The 18,339-nt window shown below is 38.9% G+C and overlaps 1 long non-coding RNA gene across 1 annotated transcript in view; it reads right to left on the bottom strand.

Annotated features, from left to right (window-relative positions):
• The window catches only part of LOC146434422 (uncharacterized), a 36,466-nt gene extending 18,422 nt beyond the window's left edge, over window positions 1–18,044 (bottom strand). Inside the window, exons 1-3 of the long non-coding RNA XR_014853260.1 lie at window positions 17,892–18,044; window positions 2,683–2,841; window positions 1,309–1,466 (exon numbers count right to left, since the gene is read on the bottom strand). This is a non-coding gene — a long non-coding RNA (uncharacterized LOC146434422). The remainder of the gene's footprint in view (window positions 1–1,308; window positions 1,467–2,682; window positions 2,842–17,891) is intronic.
• Between the last annotated feature and the right edge of the window lie 295 nt (window positions 18,045–18,339).

The following is an 18,339-nucleotide window of genomic DNA, read 5'->3' as shown; positions in this document are numbered from 1 at the left end:
TTAAACTATTCTGCATCTTTATTTCTTCTTTAAGTATCCAAAGAGTGCTGGACATGTACCAGAGAAACTTGCAGAAATAAGAAATCCCTCTTTGTTTGCTATGAAGTTGAATAGGTCGTTTTAAAATGATCTGATGAAGTAAACCCAACAAAAATAATGTCAGAGGATTCAAGCATGACTGACTGGTCGCAGCTGCCTTAAAAAAATACCATCATCTTTAAAACATGTCTTTTTCTTCAAAGAAAAAACCCCTAAATCTTTAGGGTAAGATTATCCCTTATTTGATGTAAAAGAAAATAGTTCACTGTAATCAGCTTTCTTCATCTCACTAATGAATAAGTCAAATTCATTTCAAGAACAGATTAGACTTTCCCATGATGTGACATACCCTGGAATGCTATTAATGCTTTGTGCTGCACACATGGTGTTCCTTTTGAACTACCTATACACTGCTCACAGCACTTTAAATGATTACATAGTAGGTGTGTGTTTATATATAGTATGTAATCATCTCAAATGCTGGGATTGCAATGTGAATAGGTAATAAGAAATAAACTCTACTTTTGATTACATAGGCCTGTGATTAATTGTTTGAACTTTGGTAAATGAAAAAGACTTAATTAATTAAAAAAAACCCTAACTGAAACCAGCAACTCCTGAAAATGGACTGCTATTATTTAAGGTTAATATATATTTTATGGGGTTTATGTGCAGAGTATAGCACTTTTTTGAGTTTTGTTTCATTTTTTATTCAATTTGGTTTATTACTTTATTCATTGATTTCCCATAATAATGCTTGTGCTTATATACTGCCTTTCAGTTGGGCTCATAAAGTACTTTACAAACATTAATATATTTTTCTCACCTCTTTTATTTACATTCCCCTTCTAATGAAACTATCATAGACTAGCTGTATATAAATTACACTGAGAGAGCAAGAGAAGCAGAAGGCAGAATATGTACCAGACGGAGGAAAAAAAAATTAACAATTACTGGAACAAAAGCCCAAAATGCCACATCCCAGGTGGCTGTTCCACCTTCTGGTCTGCCCTCAACAAGGAGAAATAGGATTGTGGATAGTAGGGCTGAGCCAGCTGTACAGAGGTCACTCAGACATTGGGTTAACCTGTTCTTTAAAATTTCCTATTACAGAAATTGTCTGTGGAGAGCACAGACTCTGTTCTCACCCTGAACTACCCATGCTGTTGGAAACGTTTTTCCTAATGTCTAATCTAAATCAGTTGCTTCAGGTTTAGCTCATTACTCCATGTCTCATTCACTTGGACACAGAGAAAAATTGCTCCCTACCTTTGCAGCAGTCTCTTCTCAGTTTGAAGGTAATTATTCCATAGCACCTGTGTCTTCTTTCCTCTTTAGATGAAATAACAGCAGTTCATTAAATCTTCACTAGAAGTCATTCTCATTGCCTTACACTTGCTGCTCTCCAGTGTTATCTTCCACGAAATCTAGTGTTGGAAATGGACATCAGATTTCACCAGAGCACCTTCACTCATCTTGCAGGGCTTGTTTTTCATTTTAGAATATTCTGAACTGGAATAGATCCACAGGGATCATCCAGGCCCTGCACAGACACCCCAACAGTCCCACTCCATGCCTGAGAGCATTGTCCAAATGCTTCTTAGGCTCTGCTAGCGCTGGGGCTGTGCCCATTCCCTGGGGAGCCTGGGCAGTGCCCCACCATTCTCTGGAGGAAGAACCTTCCCTGATATCCACCCTAAACCTGCCCTGGCACAGCTCCAGCTGTTCCCTCAGGTCCTGTCATGGTCACCAGAGAGCAGCGACCATTGCCTGATCTTGTGCAGCCAGTCAGTGTTTGTGCTTTGCACAACAGCTTGACAATGTTCTCTTCCACTAGTGATGCTCAGCAAGAGCCCAGAGCTTCCCCTGCAAATCCAACACCCAGTGGTACAGCTGGTTATCCTTGTACAGTCATACTGTTGGTCAGCATTGTACAGTTCATATTTGTCCTTAATCCAGCTCCGCTCTATTTTTCAGACCACTTCTCTAAATTATAAAGTTATTGGAAAAAAATTTCTTATTTTCCTATTATGCCTGAATCTGCCTATGGTGGTATGGTCTGCATATTTACTAAGCATAACCTTTGCTTCATCATCCAATATATTGATGAGGTTACTGCTGCACTGATAGTACACAGGATCCTGCCTGAGATTTTGGCAGTGGGTCATTGATAATCTCTCTGTGAGGGAGACTTTCCAGACAGTCCTGTGTCAACCTTAGGGTAGTTTAGTCACCTCAGGGCAATTTAATCACAGACACACTTTTCCCAGTCTACTACTGCCATGTTCTGCTTACAAAGCTCAAAGTACACCACACTGGCCAGTTCTATTGTAGCCACGCTATTCTTTCACAAGGAAAAAAGCAGGTTTGAAACTAATTTGTTTCAAATTTGCTTTTGACAGATCTTTGTTGTTTCACACTTCCTTGGGTTCATTTTGTTCTGAGCTGTGTTTGGTTTTTTTCCTTACAAATTACTTGTTTCTTCAGTATTTTTTTCTGGGAAGACTGGTCTTAAATCCCTCTGATCCTCCTTTTCCCTCTTTTTAAAGATAAGGACTGAATTTATTCTTTTCCAGGATCCAGGTCTTCATAAATCCTTCATGCCTTCTCAAAGATAATTTTTGATGTCTCCATTTGACTCACCTCATTCATGGCTCCCAGTGAAGAGAGACCAAGTCCACTCAATTTCACCAGTCGAACGTTGCTCAGCTCCCTGTGATGATTTCTTCTCCTGCTGTAGCTCCAAATCGTGCTTTCTGCCACTGTTCATGTGCAACTGATCTTCCTACTGAGAGCTGAACTCTGATTCATAGGAAAAAAAGTGGTATGAAGTATGTTAGCTTTCTCAGTGGTACCTATCAAGAAAATTGCTATCTAAAACAGTATCCCAGCACTCTCCATCATTGATAATCACTCTACTCTTTCCTGGAGTGTTGTACTCTGGTGCCCTAATGAAAAGGCTGACTACGGCAATAACCAAAATAACTCCTACAGAATTCCACTTGATACATCCTTCTCATTGTGTCTTATATTGTACAATATGTCATTATTAAACCAGCCTTATCAGTATAAAGGGTTGTTTGGACATCTTCCCGCTCCTTCCACTTCTCCTCCAAGATTGTTTCAGAAATACAGATTTGACAGGAGGCTTGAGCAGCGTCCATGAAAGGCTCTTTAACAACATGCATTCACCACTTCCATTCTGCTTGGCATTTAGCAGATTTCACTGAGGTGGTTACAAAATATATAGCATTGGCACACCACCTGCCATCAGGAGAGTTCAAAGCACTTTCCACATGAAACTTTTTAATAAGGCAAAAGTAAGTGAGCTGACTTTCCCGAGGTCGCCCAGCAAGTTACGGGCTGAGCCAAGAACACAGTCCAGACCTCCCAAATCCCAGGCCAGTGCTCCATCATTATGCCATCCAGCCTCCCATATTATTAATGCTCAGCCTAAATATATTCTTGTAGCAATTGATTTAATGCCATTAGTTTCAGACAGCTAATCCAAAGCTCCTTTAGTTATCCAGCCTCCAGGGATTTAGTGGAACAAAGAACTTCAAGACCAATCCAGAAAATAACATAAAAACTTTCCCAGGAATCCTAGCTAGAGTTTCTCAGTGCTAAAGTTATTTTGAAGGAAAATGATCACCCATAATTCTAAATCCACTGAAAATCAAATGGAAAGATTACATTAAACTGTGTATATTTGTGAGGAGGCCCACAATGGTTTTCTGCATTTCATTTTCAGATGATAATGTTCAATAAAGATGTATGGTAGTAATTAATGGCATGAAGTCAAGATAATGATCGTGATACATGAAAAGAGAATTAAGTAAAAAATCCTTAGGGTCTTAAAGAGATAATAGAGCAGGTGGAATTGGAGGCTGCAGAAAAATTACATCCATTCACCATCTCTTGGGCACAAAAGGAGATAAAGATTCTGTGTGAATTATAGAAACAGAGCAGATTAAAGAACAACAAAGGAAGATGAAGTATCTTCACATACGGCCAGGAAAAGGGCTTTGGAGTGCCCAAGTCCTTTAGCAGTGGCCAGAAAGATGCAGTTCAAAGTCCTCAGAAGATGGCAGAGATGGTGGAGAGGCCAAAGTGACCTGTTCATTAACTGTGTGTGAACACAGTTAATCACACAGGTGATTGGGGCAGCAAGACAAATACACACCATGAGAAAGATCAGGAAGAGGTACAGTAATCTTCATGTCCAATAAGCCACACAGTTTTCTGTGCTTTCGGCTTTCATAATCCATCTTACTGGCCTAGGTGGGAGAGGTGAGGGTAAATATGCTTTTCAGTCTAATATCTCAGATCTGTATGTAGATTTTCTCACCTACCTGGATTCCTCCATGGTGTAGTTTGAAATTACCAAAGCTTCCAGAAAGCTCTGCTTATGCTGTGTGTTCTCCAGGACTGTATATCAAATAATGGAATATGATCTTCTTTCCATGTACATTGTATGTTTCCTTCACAGGACATTTGCTGTTCTCATCCAGCCAGCCTTTGGATCAGACCTTATTCTTTATAGTGTTTTTTAATTGCCATTATATAACAATGCCAATTACTAGATTTTATGTCAATGAAATCTGCCATACCTTTTACAATTTAGAATAACTTATTTTTATTATCTCTGCTTCAGTATGGCTGTCAGTGTTCTTAACAGCAACTCTAGTAATGTAATAGCTTCTGTTTTCTACTGCTGAGTACATTAAGAGACTATCTTGTGCTTCAAATACTCCATTGTGTATACAGATAAAATATAAAATAAAAATATAAACTACAAAATCAATTATTTAAAGAAAAAATTTAAGAACTGCAGTAACATAGAATGGAAAAATAAGACTTAGCCAACTCTAAGCAGAAACAGCCCTGAACAACAGGAAAAATTAAAGTTCATCCTACCAAATTTTCAGCTCACTGATGCCACAGTTTTACATGGATAGAAAGACTAAACGTCTGATTTTCCTTCACATTCAGATTCAACATCCACCAAGCCTAATGCACTATATTATCTGAGAACCTCCTAGCCTCAGAAGAACAACTGAAATTGAAAATGGTACATCTTAGGGATGGAATATTTAAAGGAACAGCAACCTCGAGGAAAAAATTTTTCAGTGTGTTTTGTACAAGAAAGACCACTGTAGTTACCTATGTACCCAAGCTGAGATTTAAATACACTTTCATGTACATAAGACTATATAAAGTATACACAAATATACATTTTATAAAGTATATATAATATATTATAAATACACTTTTCATGACGAAGCAAAAAAGAAACGCCTGTGACTGCCATTTAAGGTGCAGAGCAGGTTTACATGCAAATCTCTCAACTGATTCAGGGGAGATGTTTATCTGTAGGCAGAAAGCAAACACCTCTCAATACTAATCTCACATGACTGATATCTCAGTGTCAGAACTCGAGCTCTGAATCTTCAATAAATTGCTCAACCCCCACATAATATGCTACTGTATCTGTGTCTGCCATGAACCCTGTTTGAATCCAGCGCTGCTCGTTTGATGTTAGGCTGTTTATCACCATCCTGGTCTCAAAGCACAGGAGCAGTCAAACATCTGCCTCCTGCACTCAACTGCCAGGTCTGAACTTGGAGTACTTGAAGAAAACCATGATAAATCTCCCAGACAGTAATTTGCAGCATTTTATCAGACTCTGCTAGTCACTGAGCAGGCTGCAGCAGCCCACAGTCCTCCAAGCCTTAATCCTTGTGATTTCTGCTGGCAGCCCCTCAGCAGCCTGACCTGCATGGCCCACCTGCCTCAGCAATATCTACCTGCACAGGCATTGCTTATGGCCTGTCCAAGGAAAGATAAATGTGTTAAGAAACCTAATTTTCCTTCCTAAAGCTGTACAGGGTCTCCTAACTTTGTCCTAGATCTCTGTAGTGTTTTCTGAATCAGATTCCAGAACTAGTGTCAAATGAATCAGTTGTATCAGTCATGACAGTGTGATTTCTAGCCACTTGTTTTGTTTGCCTTGTCATTTTTCACCTACAGTAATGAGAAGCACAAGCTAGGGAAGGTCACTTTTATTGCCTGTTTGGACACTGGTAGCTCAGGAATGGAGATTAAAACTTAGAAGAACAGCTGCAGTTCCCTGCACACGAAAGTATATTGCCTGTGCTAAATTCTTATTACAGAGGGATGTGTTCTCCTGCACTGGTTCTACTTGTGCTGAGTTTTCACCTGTCCTTAGCCAAGCACAAACCTCGTGGGTTTAACAGTTTTCAGAGAATTTCCTTTTATCTTTCAGGAGAACAAAACCAAAGCCTTCTTTCACCCTCCAGAACTGACAAAAACCCATGCAGAGATGCATGTATGTACTAACCTGAGCTGAAAAGAGATGACCATAAAGCAGCAGCAGCTTTTTGTGGCACAGATGTGTTTGGCCATTTTCCCTTTTTGTTGGCCTTGCTTTCTCTGTGTGCTAAATGACCTGCAAAAAGTTGTTCAAGAGTTTCTTCAACTGTTCTGTGCTAATGCAGAAATTATACCACATCAGGCTGATGTTCCCCTCCTAAGCTGAGCTGAGTCTGCTGCTTATAGAGGAAAAAGCATAAAAGCAGCCTGGAAGTAACTACTATGTGAATTTTTTCTGTGGGTCTAATTTAAAGAGTGGCCGTGAGAGAATTAAGTGCATCTCCTGATTACTTTTTTCCAAATATCCTTCCAAAGAGCAAATCACCACATACCCATAGGTCTCTGCACTTTCTACAGCAAGGACGACTGCTGAATGAACAAGAATTGTTTATTTCTTCAAAGCTGAAATTTGGCAGCATCAGCATTTTCACTTCTGTTCGTGAAAGGAAAATTATAATGACAAATTCTTTTTATGGAATAGTCTAAAGAACCACTGGAAAGAAAAAAAGAATCTGAAGCTATCTTTCCCTTTCAAAAGAGGCATTTCTAAATGCCATACATCTTTTCAGCAACCAAAACTATAATGATAGTAGATAGTTTCCTTTATGAATTACCACAGCATTTTTTCTTCTACTGGAACAATTTTATCAGGTAAAGCTGCAGAAAAACGTTATGTTTATAATAGTTGCCAGATCTTTACCATCTTTCCAAAACAACTATAACTCCTAGCCTGCCATAGTAATCATCTCTGGCCAAACACAGTGGAGAGACACATACATGTCAGGAGGACAAGGTGGTGGCAATGTGGTGATATTTCAGATACACTTGCTGTGACAGCCAGCTGGGTGGGATTTGTCTCTTTAGGTGAACTTTCACCAAACACCCTTCCTAGTACTGTCGGGAGCCTCTAATTCTACAAGAGAAATTTCAACTCAAGAGATGTACACTTCCTTAAAAAAATAAACTTAAAAAGAAAATTGCATATTATTGCTACACTAGGCAGCTTCCAATAGCCCAGGAGAAATCTTATTGACCAAAATTGATTTGTTCATAAAATCCAGGATAGCCTCACACAGCTGATGAAGCAGCTGATGCTTATTCTAGCACAGACCAAAGTTTTGCATGAAGCATCACAAACAGTTTGAGAGGTAGAAGAGAATAGAACAAGAAATAAATTATCTAAGTTAGATCAGGTTCTCTTCTCCTCACATATCCATGGAGGCAACTTCTTCAGGACTTTTATATCTATTTCACTGCATTATCACTCCTTAAGTAGTCTTGGAATTCTTTGTTTCCACTTCACTTCAAAATATATCCCTGCTGGATCATCTCCTCAGGTAAACATTATCCTGATTTCATCAGTAAAACACGCCAGCCAAAAGAATGTCTTTGAACTAATCTTTTCCATTGGCAGCTGAACAATTTCTGTTATGTTGGAAGGACAAATATTTTACTATGGCAGGTATTTCTAAAGCTGAGACCTGACCTTGAAATCCATAAATGAAATACACATTTGCAAATGAAATTGTGGAAGCAAAATTCACCATCTGCATCTCCATGTGCCCAACTCACGCTTTGATATTTAGAAACAAACCAAGATTTGTAAGGGCAAACACAAAAGTGTGGGGAAAATATTCGTTCACACAAAGGAAGTCATTATTCTTCAGAATAACTGCTCTTTACCTGATACTTCAATCCAAGGATTTACTGCCCAAACAACATGATATCTTATGTGCAATTGCTAACATTAACTCCTGTGTTAATGCCAAAGTACCTAGTTGATTTAAGGCACCCATAGATTTTAGGTCTTAATATATTCATCCCTTCTTGTTTAAACAATAGACTGGAGCTTGCAAAGTTCTGACATTCATTATTTTTGGCAAAACACAAAGGTTTATAGAGGTTTGTTATGTGCAGTGAATTAAAATGCAAATCTCCTTACTATAATGAAGGAATTTTGTACACGGGGCTGAAAATTTACCCAAAGTACAGAAATAATTGAATAAATGGTTGCGTTCCTAACTATTCACTGACTTCTGCTCTCCTAATTTATTTTCCTCATCCACACTATTACTAGAGGAGTCGCTTACTGAAAGCTCATTTCACTGTGAAGCCCAAAAGCATTAAGAAAGGAAGCAATTCCTTCCACCACTTTGAAAGACAACAGCTTGACGTGCTGTGTATACTGCCTGAATTTAAAGCTATTTAGCTTCTCTTTCAAAGGAAGGTTGTGACAAAGCTGTCTTAACATAACCCATCTTTTAATCACAAGTTATAGCAATCATGAGATAGGACATTCCAGGCCTGTTTCACCTGAGTGTATTCAATAGAAAATGCATCGCTCAGCCACGTCGGAAAAATGAGATTCCTGCTCCCCTCTTCCTGCAATATCAAATTATCTGGTAATGTAGATAAAAACACAGCACATCACAGCTTGCAGCTCCAGCTTCGGGTTGCAGGATAATGGTGTGAAATAATAGCTGGCACATTTAAGTTTAGAATAGTTCCAGAAATAGCTAGTGCTGCATAGTGTAAAGATATATTAATAGAACAGGCCACTTACAGATCAGAGACCCCCTGATTTTATCACTGCAATTTGGCATTATATGCTTGCATATCAATGAAATATGTCACCTAAGGCATAGTTCTGTTTTCTCATATGGAAAGAGCCTTTTTCATTTAATTTAAACTGCAGTTCAGCTCGCACTGGGGTCACAATAAAAACTCTTTACCTTTCCACAGATTTATTTCTGTGTCCAGGTATAGCTGATAGTTCACACTACCTAATCTCTTCTTTTTTCCCTCTTCACCCATTTTTAGTCTTGCAACAAGGACAGAACCAGTAGAGCAAGGAGCATTTGTGCAGGTTACTTGTCACCAGAGCCATCAAACCTGTTTACTACGATCAGAGTAATTATATCATCCGTGTTGGTTCATTAATGATGAATGATGCAAAAGGAGAGAAGAACTGAGCTGGGCTCTCAGCTCTCCATCTGAATTTCCATCAAGGAAGTAAACAGTTCCATGGCCAGTAAAACTCCTAAAATCCTAAAATCACATTCCTGTGCATTTATGTCCTGTGCTTCAACCACCTGCTCTCCAGAAGTGCAAATTCTCATTCCTCAGCGATAAGAGAGTATTTCTGTGGAGATGATCTGGTGTCTACATGATGTTCCAGTAAGTAATGATAAGACGGATATAATAACTGACTTTTTTTAAGTGATATTTAAGCAATTTTAACTTTTTCTTAAGTTACAAGCATATGAAGCTTTTGTAATGAAAAGCAAGAGCTCATAACCAATTCTTTTTCACAGAAAGATGGAAAATATCTCTAAGAATGAATTCTTACAGAGATAAAATAAATCAGATAGTGCAGGCCCTAACAGAATGCCAAACATATAATTTCAGCACCAAAAAAAAACCCCCTCTATAAGTCATTCAGACAAATAAATAGCATTTTTTCATAATTTGAAATACAAAACTGCAGGGCAGACATCAAAAAGCTGGTGATCTGGTGATGATGGTCTCTAATTTAACTTTGGATCATTTTAGACATTTTGGTGTGTAAGATCAGCATAAAAATGTTCTCCAACAGCTACTCAGACAAAAATGCCTTAGTGGACTTGTTCCTAAAAGGTGTCTCTGAGAGAGAGACTTGCTCTCTCCATCGCTTACTACAGTGCCTTGTGGATTGTGATGATGTGATAGGAGCTTTTGTTGATTATTTCATTTCCAATCCCTTGTCACTGTTGGCAGAATGGAACCAGTTTTCCACTGAAGTCATTTTAGATCCTCCTACTGCCTTCTTTAGAAATAACTAGGTAGCATTTTATATGTTTGAGGTAGCATTTCTCTGATTTGTGTTCTTTTCTAACAATATGAACTTAGAATTTCAAACAATATAAACATGTCAAGATACATGTATACATATTTTTATGTATACAATTGACACACCTTCAAGGGTGAATGAGTGACAATGACATACATCCTCATACAAACATATAGACCTCAGATAGATATGCAGAGTTTTCCTCTACAACTAGAACACTGAAATGCAATAAACCCATTTATAATCATCCTCCTAACTACAAGAAAAGTTTCCCATAAATGTTGTCATTTGACCTTTTCAGAAAAGGTCAACAAAAGGCCATCGATCTCTCATTGGATTTCGATTACACACACTTTGAACCAAGGATCTTTACATTTACTGCTCTCATTTATCACAGAATGCTGATTACAGGAAACATCCAAATTCTGACATTTCAAAGGTCAGTTTGCAATTTTTAAAGATTCCCCTCCATTATTCATTTTATTGCCTGCTCTGCTCCACAAGTAATCCATTAGAAACACAAGTTTACTTGATCTAAACAATTTGTATCAGAAGCTCAGATTTGAGTGGAATTAAAAAACACTAAAATGAAAAATTATTATGCTGGTTATTCATCAGAGCAAAACATTTTACCCAAGATAAACATCTTTAAGTTCATATAGCTGTAGTGGTGGTTGATTAGTTTTTTGGAAAGGGAGGGGGTTGCTGTTGGTTTTACTAATCGTACTTTAGATAAAAGATGAGACACTGAACTTGAAAACAAGTGGTGTGTATAATTCTGATTTCTGAGTTACCACATTGCCAGGCATCATGTCAGCAGCATTACAACTCTCCAAATTCCCCAAGTTCTTCAAGGTCATGCCTAGGCAACGTGGCAGGCATGTCTAATCAGCTCCTGCATTCTGCTTCAACATTTCAGTGAATCACAATCTCTTTTTAAATGCTCATAAAATAAATGTCTTCTCAAATACATTTTATTCAGGGATTACTTGTCATTATATATAAATAAAGAATTTATCCCAAAATCTTAATTTGGTGTTCTGTTGTAATAATAAAGAGAAATAAATGTTCATAGTTCTGAGTACTAAAATGATATTCAGCTTATTATGGAAGGGGAACGCTCATCTGTAATTTATTTATTTTTTCATGAGGTACTTGTTTCCCTTGACAATAGCAGTTCTGGAGTCTCGGTAGGAAGATGTTTCTAACTGAGCTTAAAAACCCCACAGATGTACATCTTAATATAGGCACAGTGACTGTGATGACCTTTAAAAGGATACTAGAGCATGAGTGACATTTTCTATTCTCTATCAACTATCAGATATGTGCAAATACCATTAAGTACATTTGCAAGATCACCCCCAGGTCATCCTTCCTCTGCTCCCTGCTGTGCCACCTGCCCCATGGTTTTGCCACAAAATTATACTATTTAACTAATTTTGGATATTTGACTTCAAGAGAAGGACAGTAAGCCCTGCAGTAAACCCCTTGATCCATAACTACTCCCTGAGATGAGCCCTGTGCAGCTGCTGGCCTTGGTGGCCCTGGCTGTAAAGTGTCACAGAAGTCACTCAGCCCAAACCTGACTGGCATTAGCCAGGTATTTCCCATGCACCTGTCAGCTGGAAAGCTGTGGCACTGGGTTAGGAAAGCACCATTAAACTTCATGAGGTGTGAAACCCAACAAACTGTCTCACAGAATTGTGTTCAGGAAACCGACAGCTTTTTTTGGTGCACCTTTTCATAGGTCATTGAGTTGACCTGTGGTGTTACATTTTAACTTTATTTTGAGCACTATACACTGAGGTATATTTTGATATGAGATATGGTGTGGCTAGCACAGGTCTTTCTCGTGCGAACATTCCGCTGTGTTTTGTAAACAAAGATAAGGTTTGTGTTTTTTTTTTAAACAGTGTCTCGAGATTTGGACAGTTCAGGCCTGGCCAATCAGGCCTAGGGGGAGGTTTCTGGCTGACCAATCTGGGCGACCTCTGAAAAGTCTATATATATATTGAAATCAAAATAATAAATGCTCTCTTTCTTGCCACACTGAGACCTGGGGTCTTTTTCTCTGCTAGCGGCTCGACAGCAACAATATGGGATATTGGGGCTATGAAGAGCAATGATATACTTAATCCAGAGTAGCTGAATAAATACCAAACAAACAAAATCTGACAGCCAAAGTCAATCTTATACCTCTGGCATTGCCACAAAACTGCAATAACTTGTGCTCTTTCCCTTTGGAATATCTGGACTGCGCACTTCAAAATGCATGACCTGGATGTGCTCAGGAGTGGTGTTATGATGTTTTGTGGGGTAACCAGATTCTAAATCACCATTTCATAGTGGCTGCCACTTGAGGCCCAGAGTCACTCAAATATCTGTTCCAATGCCATCTAGAAAATGGCAAGAACCACCTAGTGCCGTGGCCAAAAGGTGTATAAACTATTCCTGCTGAACAAACTGACACAAAGATGCAGGATCAGCCCTTTGATGTGCCCACGTAACTCAAGGCATGGAAGCAATCTCTCTGCATTTGTAAAATCCTCAAAATGAGGAGATCAAAATGAGACAAAAGGAAAAAAACCACACACATGCTTCTTATTCCCACAGCCCAGAGTATTTTGACCTGCATTTTCTGGAGAGCTACAGCATGTCAGATGGCTGCTCTTGTTTAAAGCAAGAGCTGAATCCCCCAGGTCCTTCAGATTTGAAAAATGAAAGAAAACACTTGTAAATTACTTCCTTCTCCACCACTTCCATGCCCTGCTCTGATTAGGGGTTTTCCTGTTTCTAATTCAAATGAAAGAAGGGGGAATTCTAAGCCACAGCTGGCAGGATATCATACTCCATTTCATTAGTCTTTTTAATAGAGATTAATAATATTCTCTCCTGTTTTAATGGGATATAACACTTTCTTACATACCATGAGAAGCACTTTTGCTAGACTAAATCCCAACTAGTGCCATATGAGCTTTCACAAAGAGCTATTAAGAGGTTTTATATTTCTTGGTTGTGTACAAAAAAATTTTTAAAAATTTAAAAAAACTGGAAGAAGCTACATTTCCACTTGCAGATAACGTTTTATCCACACGGATTATCCAGGGTGTGCTTTACAGATAATATTTTCTCAATCCTCACTCAGAAATATTTGGGATTTTGTAGTGTTTGCAATGTCCCTTAGATTGCTGTTAATCATAACGGTATAAACAAAGTCAGGCAAACACTAACGAGTTATACCTTCATTACAGAATACATTTGAGTAATGGATTTATCCAGAGCATTACAGCTCTTTATTATGCACTAGATTGAGTCGTTTGGATTTACTAGCAGCACTTTGATACTCTATGGAAAGTTAACTTTAGGATTGAATGCCTGAACTTACTTGCCATGTTAAATATAACTGAGCAACAGGAACATCTCACATTCTAAGGAGGATCACAAATGCAAACCACCTGAAAGGGCTGTTCAAAACTCACTGCAGCAGCACAATGCATTGCTTTTTATGTTCCTGAACTCAGCCCAGTTCATAAAATGCATTAATTTGTGCTGTAGATATATCAACCACCTTGCATTGCATCTCACATGAAAACTATTGTTGGCTGAGAGATTGTTTATGTACTGAACTGGCTTTGAGGTGTTTTCATTAGCAAGTTTGATAGGTCCTGGCTTTGATCTCAAGAATCTACAACAGGAGGAGTTCTCTGGCACACCTCACCTCAGAAGATGTATTACACACTAAAGCAGAACAGACACCTGAGTGTCAACTCTGAAGGAGAGAAAGGGAACCATGCAGTGCTATGAAAAAGATGAAGTGCTCCAAAATTGCCCTGATCTCTGAGCTATCTGATCTCCTTGCTCTGTTTCACAGAGTTCCATCTCACCATTATTACAATTAACTGAGTTAGGACAATTTTAAAGCCATGAGGTATTTCCAAGATACAACCAACTCCAGATGGGGCAAAAATCCCAGTTTCCAGATAGATACAGCAAAGGCCTCAGCTGAAGTACAAGTCACTGCTGGCCATATAGAGCTCTGAGTTCAATTGAGCAGTGCAATGTCTGAAACTGGACCTAATTTGTGAGAATCAAAATTACCTCTATTTCTTCTACTACAGAATCAGGCAGTGAAACTTGCTACACTGAGCACTGACTATATGAATACCTATATTCTTATTCAGTGGGGTGTTGTCCCCCATTTATCCAGTCAGAACAGAATTTCTGGTGACTTATGAAAACCATATTTTATGTAAGAAACTAAGGACCATGGAGATAATATACTCAAGAAGGAGGAACAGGCTGGACCCTCAGGAACTTGACGTATTTTTACTACTTTAAAAATCCTTACTGGTCTAATAAAATTCCTGTGTTTTAGCATATATATAAATGTAAACATTTTAATAAGGTTCCTTACTGATGGGCCAAATCTCTCAGGAAACCTTCAGTCTCATACAAGAAGATAATTTGGACTAGTTTTATCACAAAGAGCAATTCACCATGAACTGTTAGGTGCTGTCAAAACTGATGGCAGCTTAAACCCAAATCCCATAGACTTTAATTGCAGATTTGTTTCCACCAAAGGTCTGACTCTTTATAACCACTCTCATGACTGCAGACCTTTCACAATGGCATTTATTTAAAATAACACAACAAAATATGCCCTGTTAGAGAAGGAAAAAGATTCTCACTTATAAAATTTCTCTTTACCATAAACGAAGTCCTCCTAAGAACTTTCTGATAAGGAATCATATGTTTAAAATGCATTCTTCCCAGCCAGAAGGCAGGATACAATTCCTAATTGCATTTAGGCACTGCTTCATTTAGGACATGGCAAGTATTGGATTCAGCAGAACACCTCCATGCTGCTTGGGTTCATTTCAGGAATATTTTTGTTGTTGTTGTTGTTGTTTGGGGTTGTTTGTGGGTTTTTGGGGTTTGGGGTTGGTTTGGTTGGCCAGTTTGGTGGCTGGTTTTGTTAATTTGTGTGGTTTTGTTATGCTTTTGTTTTTGTTAATTTGGGAACAGAAACCATTTGGAGTGGTTCAATATTTCTTGTATAACTAAGCTATTTCTGAGGCAAGTACAGCCCTCCCCCACTGCTCTGCACACGGTAAAGAACCCACAAGTATAACAGGATTTGCCAGCTCTCACTTTAGCCAAGATACTCACACTGTTTGTACCTGTGAGCTCTCAGAGTCAGCGCTAAATAAAGCACTTAAGAGATTATTGTGGAGGAGAGACTTCTGCAATGCCAAAAGTGGACACATTAGAAGACAGAAAATGTCTTTCAAACTCAACCACGGTGTCACTTAGACTTTACCCATCATACACTCTCCTTATGCAGTCTTTTACAGCTTCTCAGCAGACAGAAAAAGCTTTGATGGCAAAAAAATATACATATATAATCAAGCTGAGGCCAAAAGTGGCTGAGCTTTGAAACATGAGATTTTGGTTCCAGGAGGGAAATTCCAAAATTGTCTTTAATGGATCTGTTTCAGAATTTAAATACCTAAGACACTGGGGACACCCATGGACTTCATTTGAACTTCAGCAAGGGGCTTGAATCAAGTTCTGCTACCAAAAGTTTCCAGCACAATCTTCATTCCTACATCTTCTTAAATGAAAAACATTGTAAATATTGCTTTATTTAGTGATCCTTCAGAAACTAGTTCTTCAATAAAATTTGAAGTTCTTAGGCACTAGGAGCCCAAGGGTTAATTCAGTGACTATTGCTCACTGGGTGATCTGATTTCAGCATCTGACCAGGAGAATCACAATCATTCTGTCACAATTTACTCAGAGTTTACTTTTGAAAGGCCAGCAAGGGTTTCATATCCAGCATACCCAATTTTAGAAGACTACAAAGAGAAAAAAATCAGATTGTGCATCAAGACAAGCTTTGTAAGCTTTTTGTCTTTGTTAAGTGAGAGGGCAGGAGAAAAGGACTCCAGCAGAGAAAGTTACATGATCATGCAACACCATCATAGCCTCACAGAGTCGCAGGTTGTGGCAGGACCTGTGCTTCATGTCTGCCCCTTGATATTGGTGTCAGTTTTTAACAAGAGCTGTGAAAGATGCCTTAGCAGCAGGTTAATCTCATGTATTCTTATGCAGCCTGCTATTGAAAAGGAATAGCAGCAGTCCTGGAATCAGGAGGGTGAGTTAAATTACCTGCTTTTTTTGTATTTTGTATAATTTCTTTCTGGCTGGAGAGTATGGTATTTCTCATGGTTCAGCCTGGTTATTCCCTTCATTGAACACTGAATTCTAGATCCAGATACACCACAAGCAAGGCACACTGCACTCCCATCACAAGGCCATCTCCCCCACACAGTGTCTCTACATTCTTTGGCTCTCAATTCTATTAAGGTTAACAATAAACATCCCTGTCTAAGAGCCCCTCACAGCAGGAAGAAAGTGGCTGAGCTCAGCAGAGCAGTTTTCAGGAGCTGCTGTGCACTCCAGCCTGCAGTGCTGAGCACAGCAGCATCTCCTGCCTGTGCAGCTCTTGACCATTCCAAGAGTACTCAGGGGCTGCAGCACCACTGTGCTCCATTTTCACTGAAGTAATTGACACAAGAAAAGATTCACATTGTGCCACTTGCTGTTCTCACAGCCTTTGTCTGAAAAAATCAAGGCTCAACTACAGCATCTCATTTACCAGGAAATTGGTAGGAAGGCAGCAAATGTTTCTGCTTTTCCCATATTCTGCAATTTGATTCTCACAGTTTTGAAGGGTTGGAGGTTTTTCTAAGGCTACCAGGAGAGGAGAAATGGTAAACAGAAGGAAATAAGGATATCACAGCACCTTGCACATGAAGGTATTACAGCACAAAGGTTGCTCCAGCAGACAGTGGGGGAAAAGGAACCACGTTATTTCTCTCATACCTAACAATTTGCTGCCTAGTCACCATCCTTAGAGATAGTATCTTCACCAAAATAAAAATCATTCTTTTATCAAGGAATCTCACTCCAAAACCAAAGTTGACATTCAATGTTCAGTCTTTACATGTTGCCAAGCCAAGATAGGAATGCAGTCTGTTGCTTCAGGAATCAGTAGCATAAGGATCAAGGTAGCATTAACTAACATTCAAAATCAATAGCAAGTACGTTTTAAAGCAATTTATGCTATACTAATTAAAAAAATTAAAATTTACTCAGATTTATGCCCTGAATGAACCAAACTGCTCAAGAGCAGTGGAGTGTGAGCTGTTCATGGACCAAGACCAGACAGGCAAGCTTTAATGAGAGGCATTCATTAGTTTACAAGGGGGATTTAGGATGGAAAGGACAAAGCCTTAGAACACTGGCTCTGTAACTACTAGAGCTCAGTATGGCACTGATGGGACCAAATTCTACCAGGGCACACTTCAGCATTAGCCAAAATTAAAACCTCCCTAGGATGGTCAGAGCAGCCACTGGACTCACTTACGCACTTGCATTTTAATTGCATTGCAGCAATTGTTGCTGACTGGCATGAAGTGTTTGCTCCTGTGGATTGCCAAGGTGAAGGAGCAAGAAGATGGCAACAATTCTGTTTCCCCAATTCATCCAAAAGGTCCATCAGGGTCTCTAAGACCTAAAGCTGCCATTTTACAGGAGCTAATGTAAAAACCCTACACCAGCTTACCTGGAATCCACACAACTGCCTGCATCTGAATTCACCTTTCATTACTCATTCCTCTTGCTTGCTTGTCTCTTGCTGTAAATATTTTTGTTTCTTTCTTCACTGGCTCTCAGAATAGTCAAGAATGTATGGCAGCCTCCAAATATTTGTTTTCAAAATAACCTTGAGGAGGGAAAAAAAACTCACTGACATTTCATGGACAAAGAGACTTTTAAAACTTTCTACAATAGTTTGCATTGAGCTTACTGAATCCACTCTCTCTCATGTGATTGACTCATTATTTCCCATCACTTCCATCAGTGAAAATGATTTCCAATATTTTTCAGAAAAAAAAAAAGCAATGTCAGTAGGGCACAGTCAAACACAATGGCTGTGAGTAGCTCAATAGACTGAATTACTCTTGCACAGTTCTCTTTACCCTGCAAAGACACATTTTGCAGCATCAATTAGG

This window comes from Lichenostomus cassidix, chromosome 7 (genome assembly GCF_008360975.1).
Source record: "Lichenostomus cassidix isolate B80296 chromosome 7, HeHo_3.0, whole genome shotgun sequence".
Classification (NCBI taxonomy): domain Eukaryota; kingdom Metazoa; phylum Chordata; class Aves; order Passeriformes; family Meliphagidae; genus Lichenostomus; species Lichenostomus cassidix.
The sequence above is the reverse complement of the archived record's forward strand: the minus strand, read 5'-3'. Positions and strand labels throughout refer to the sequence as shown.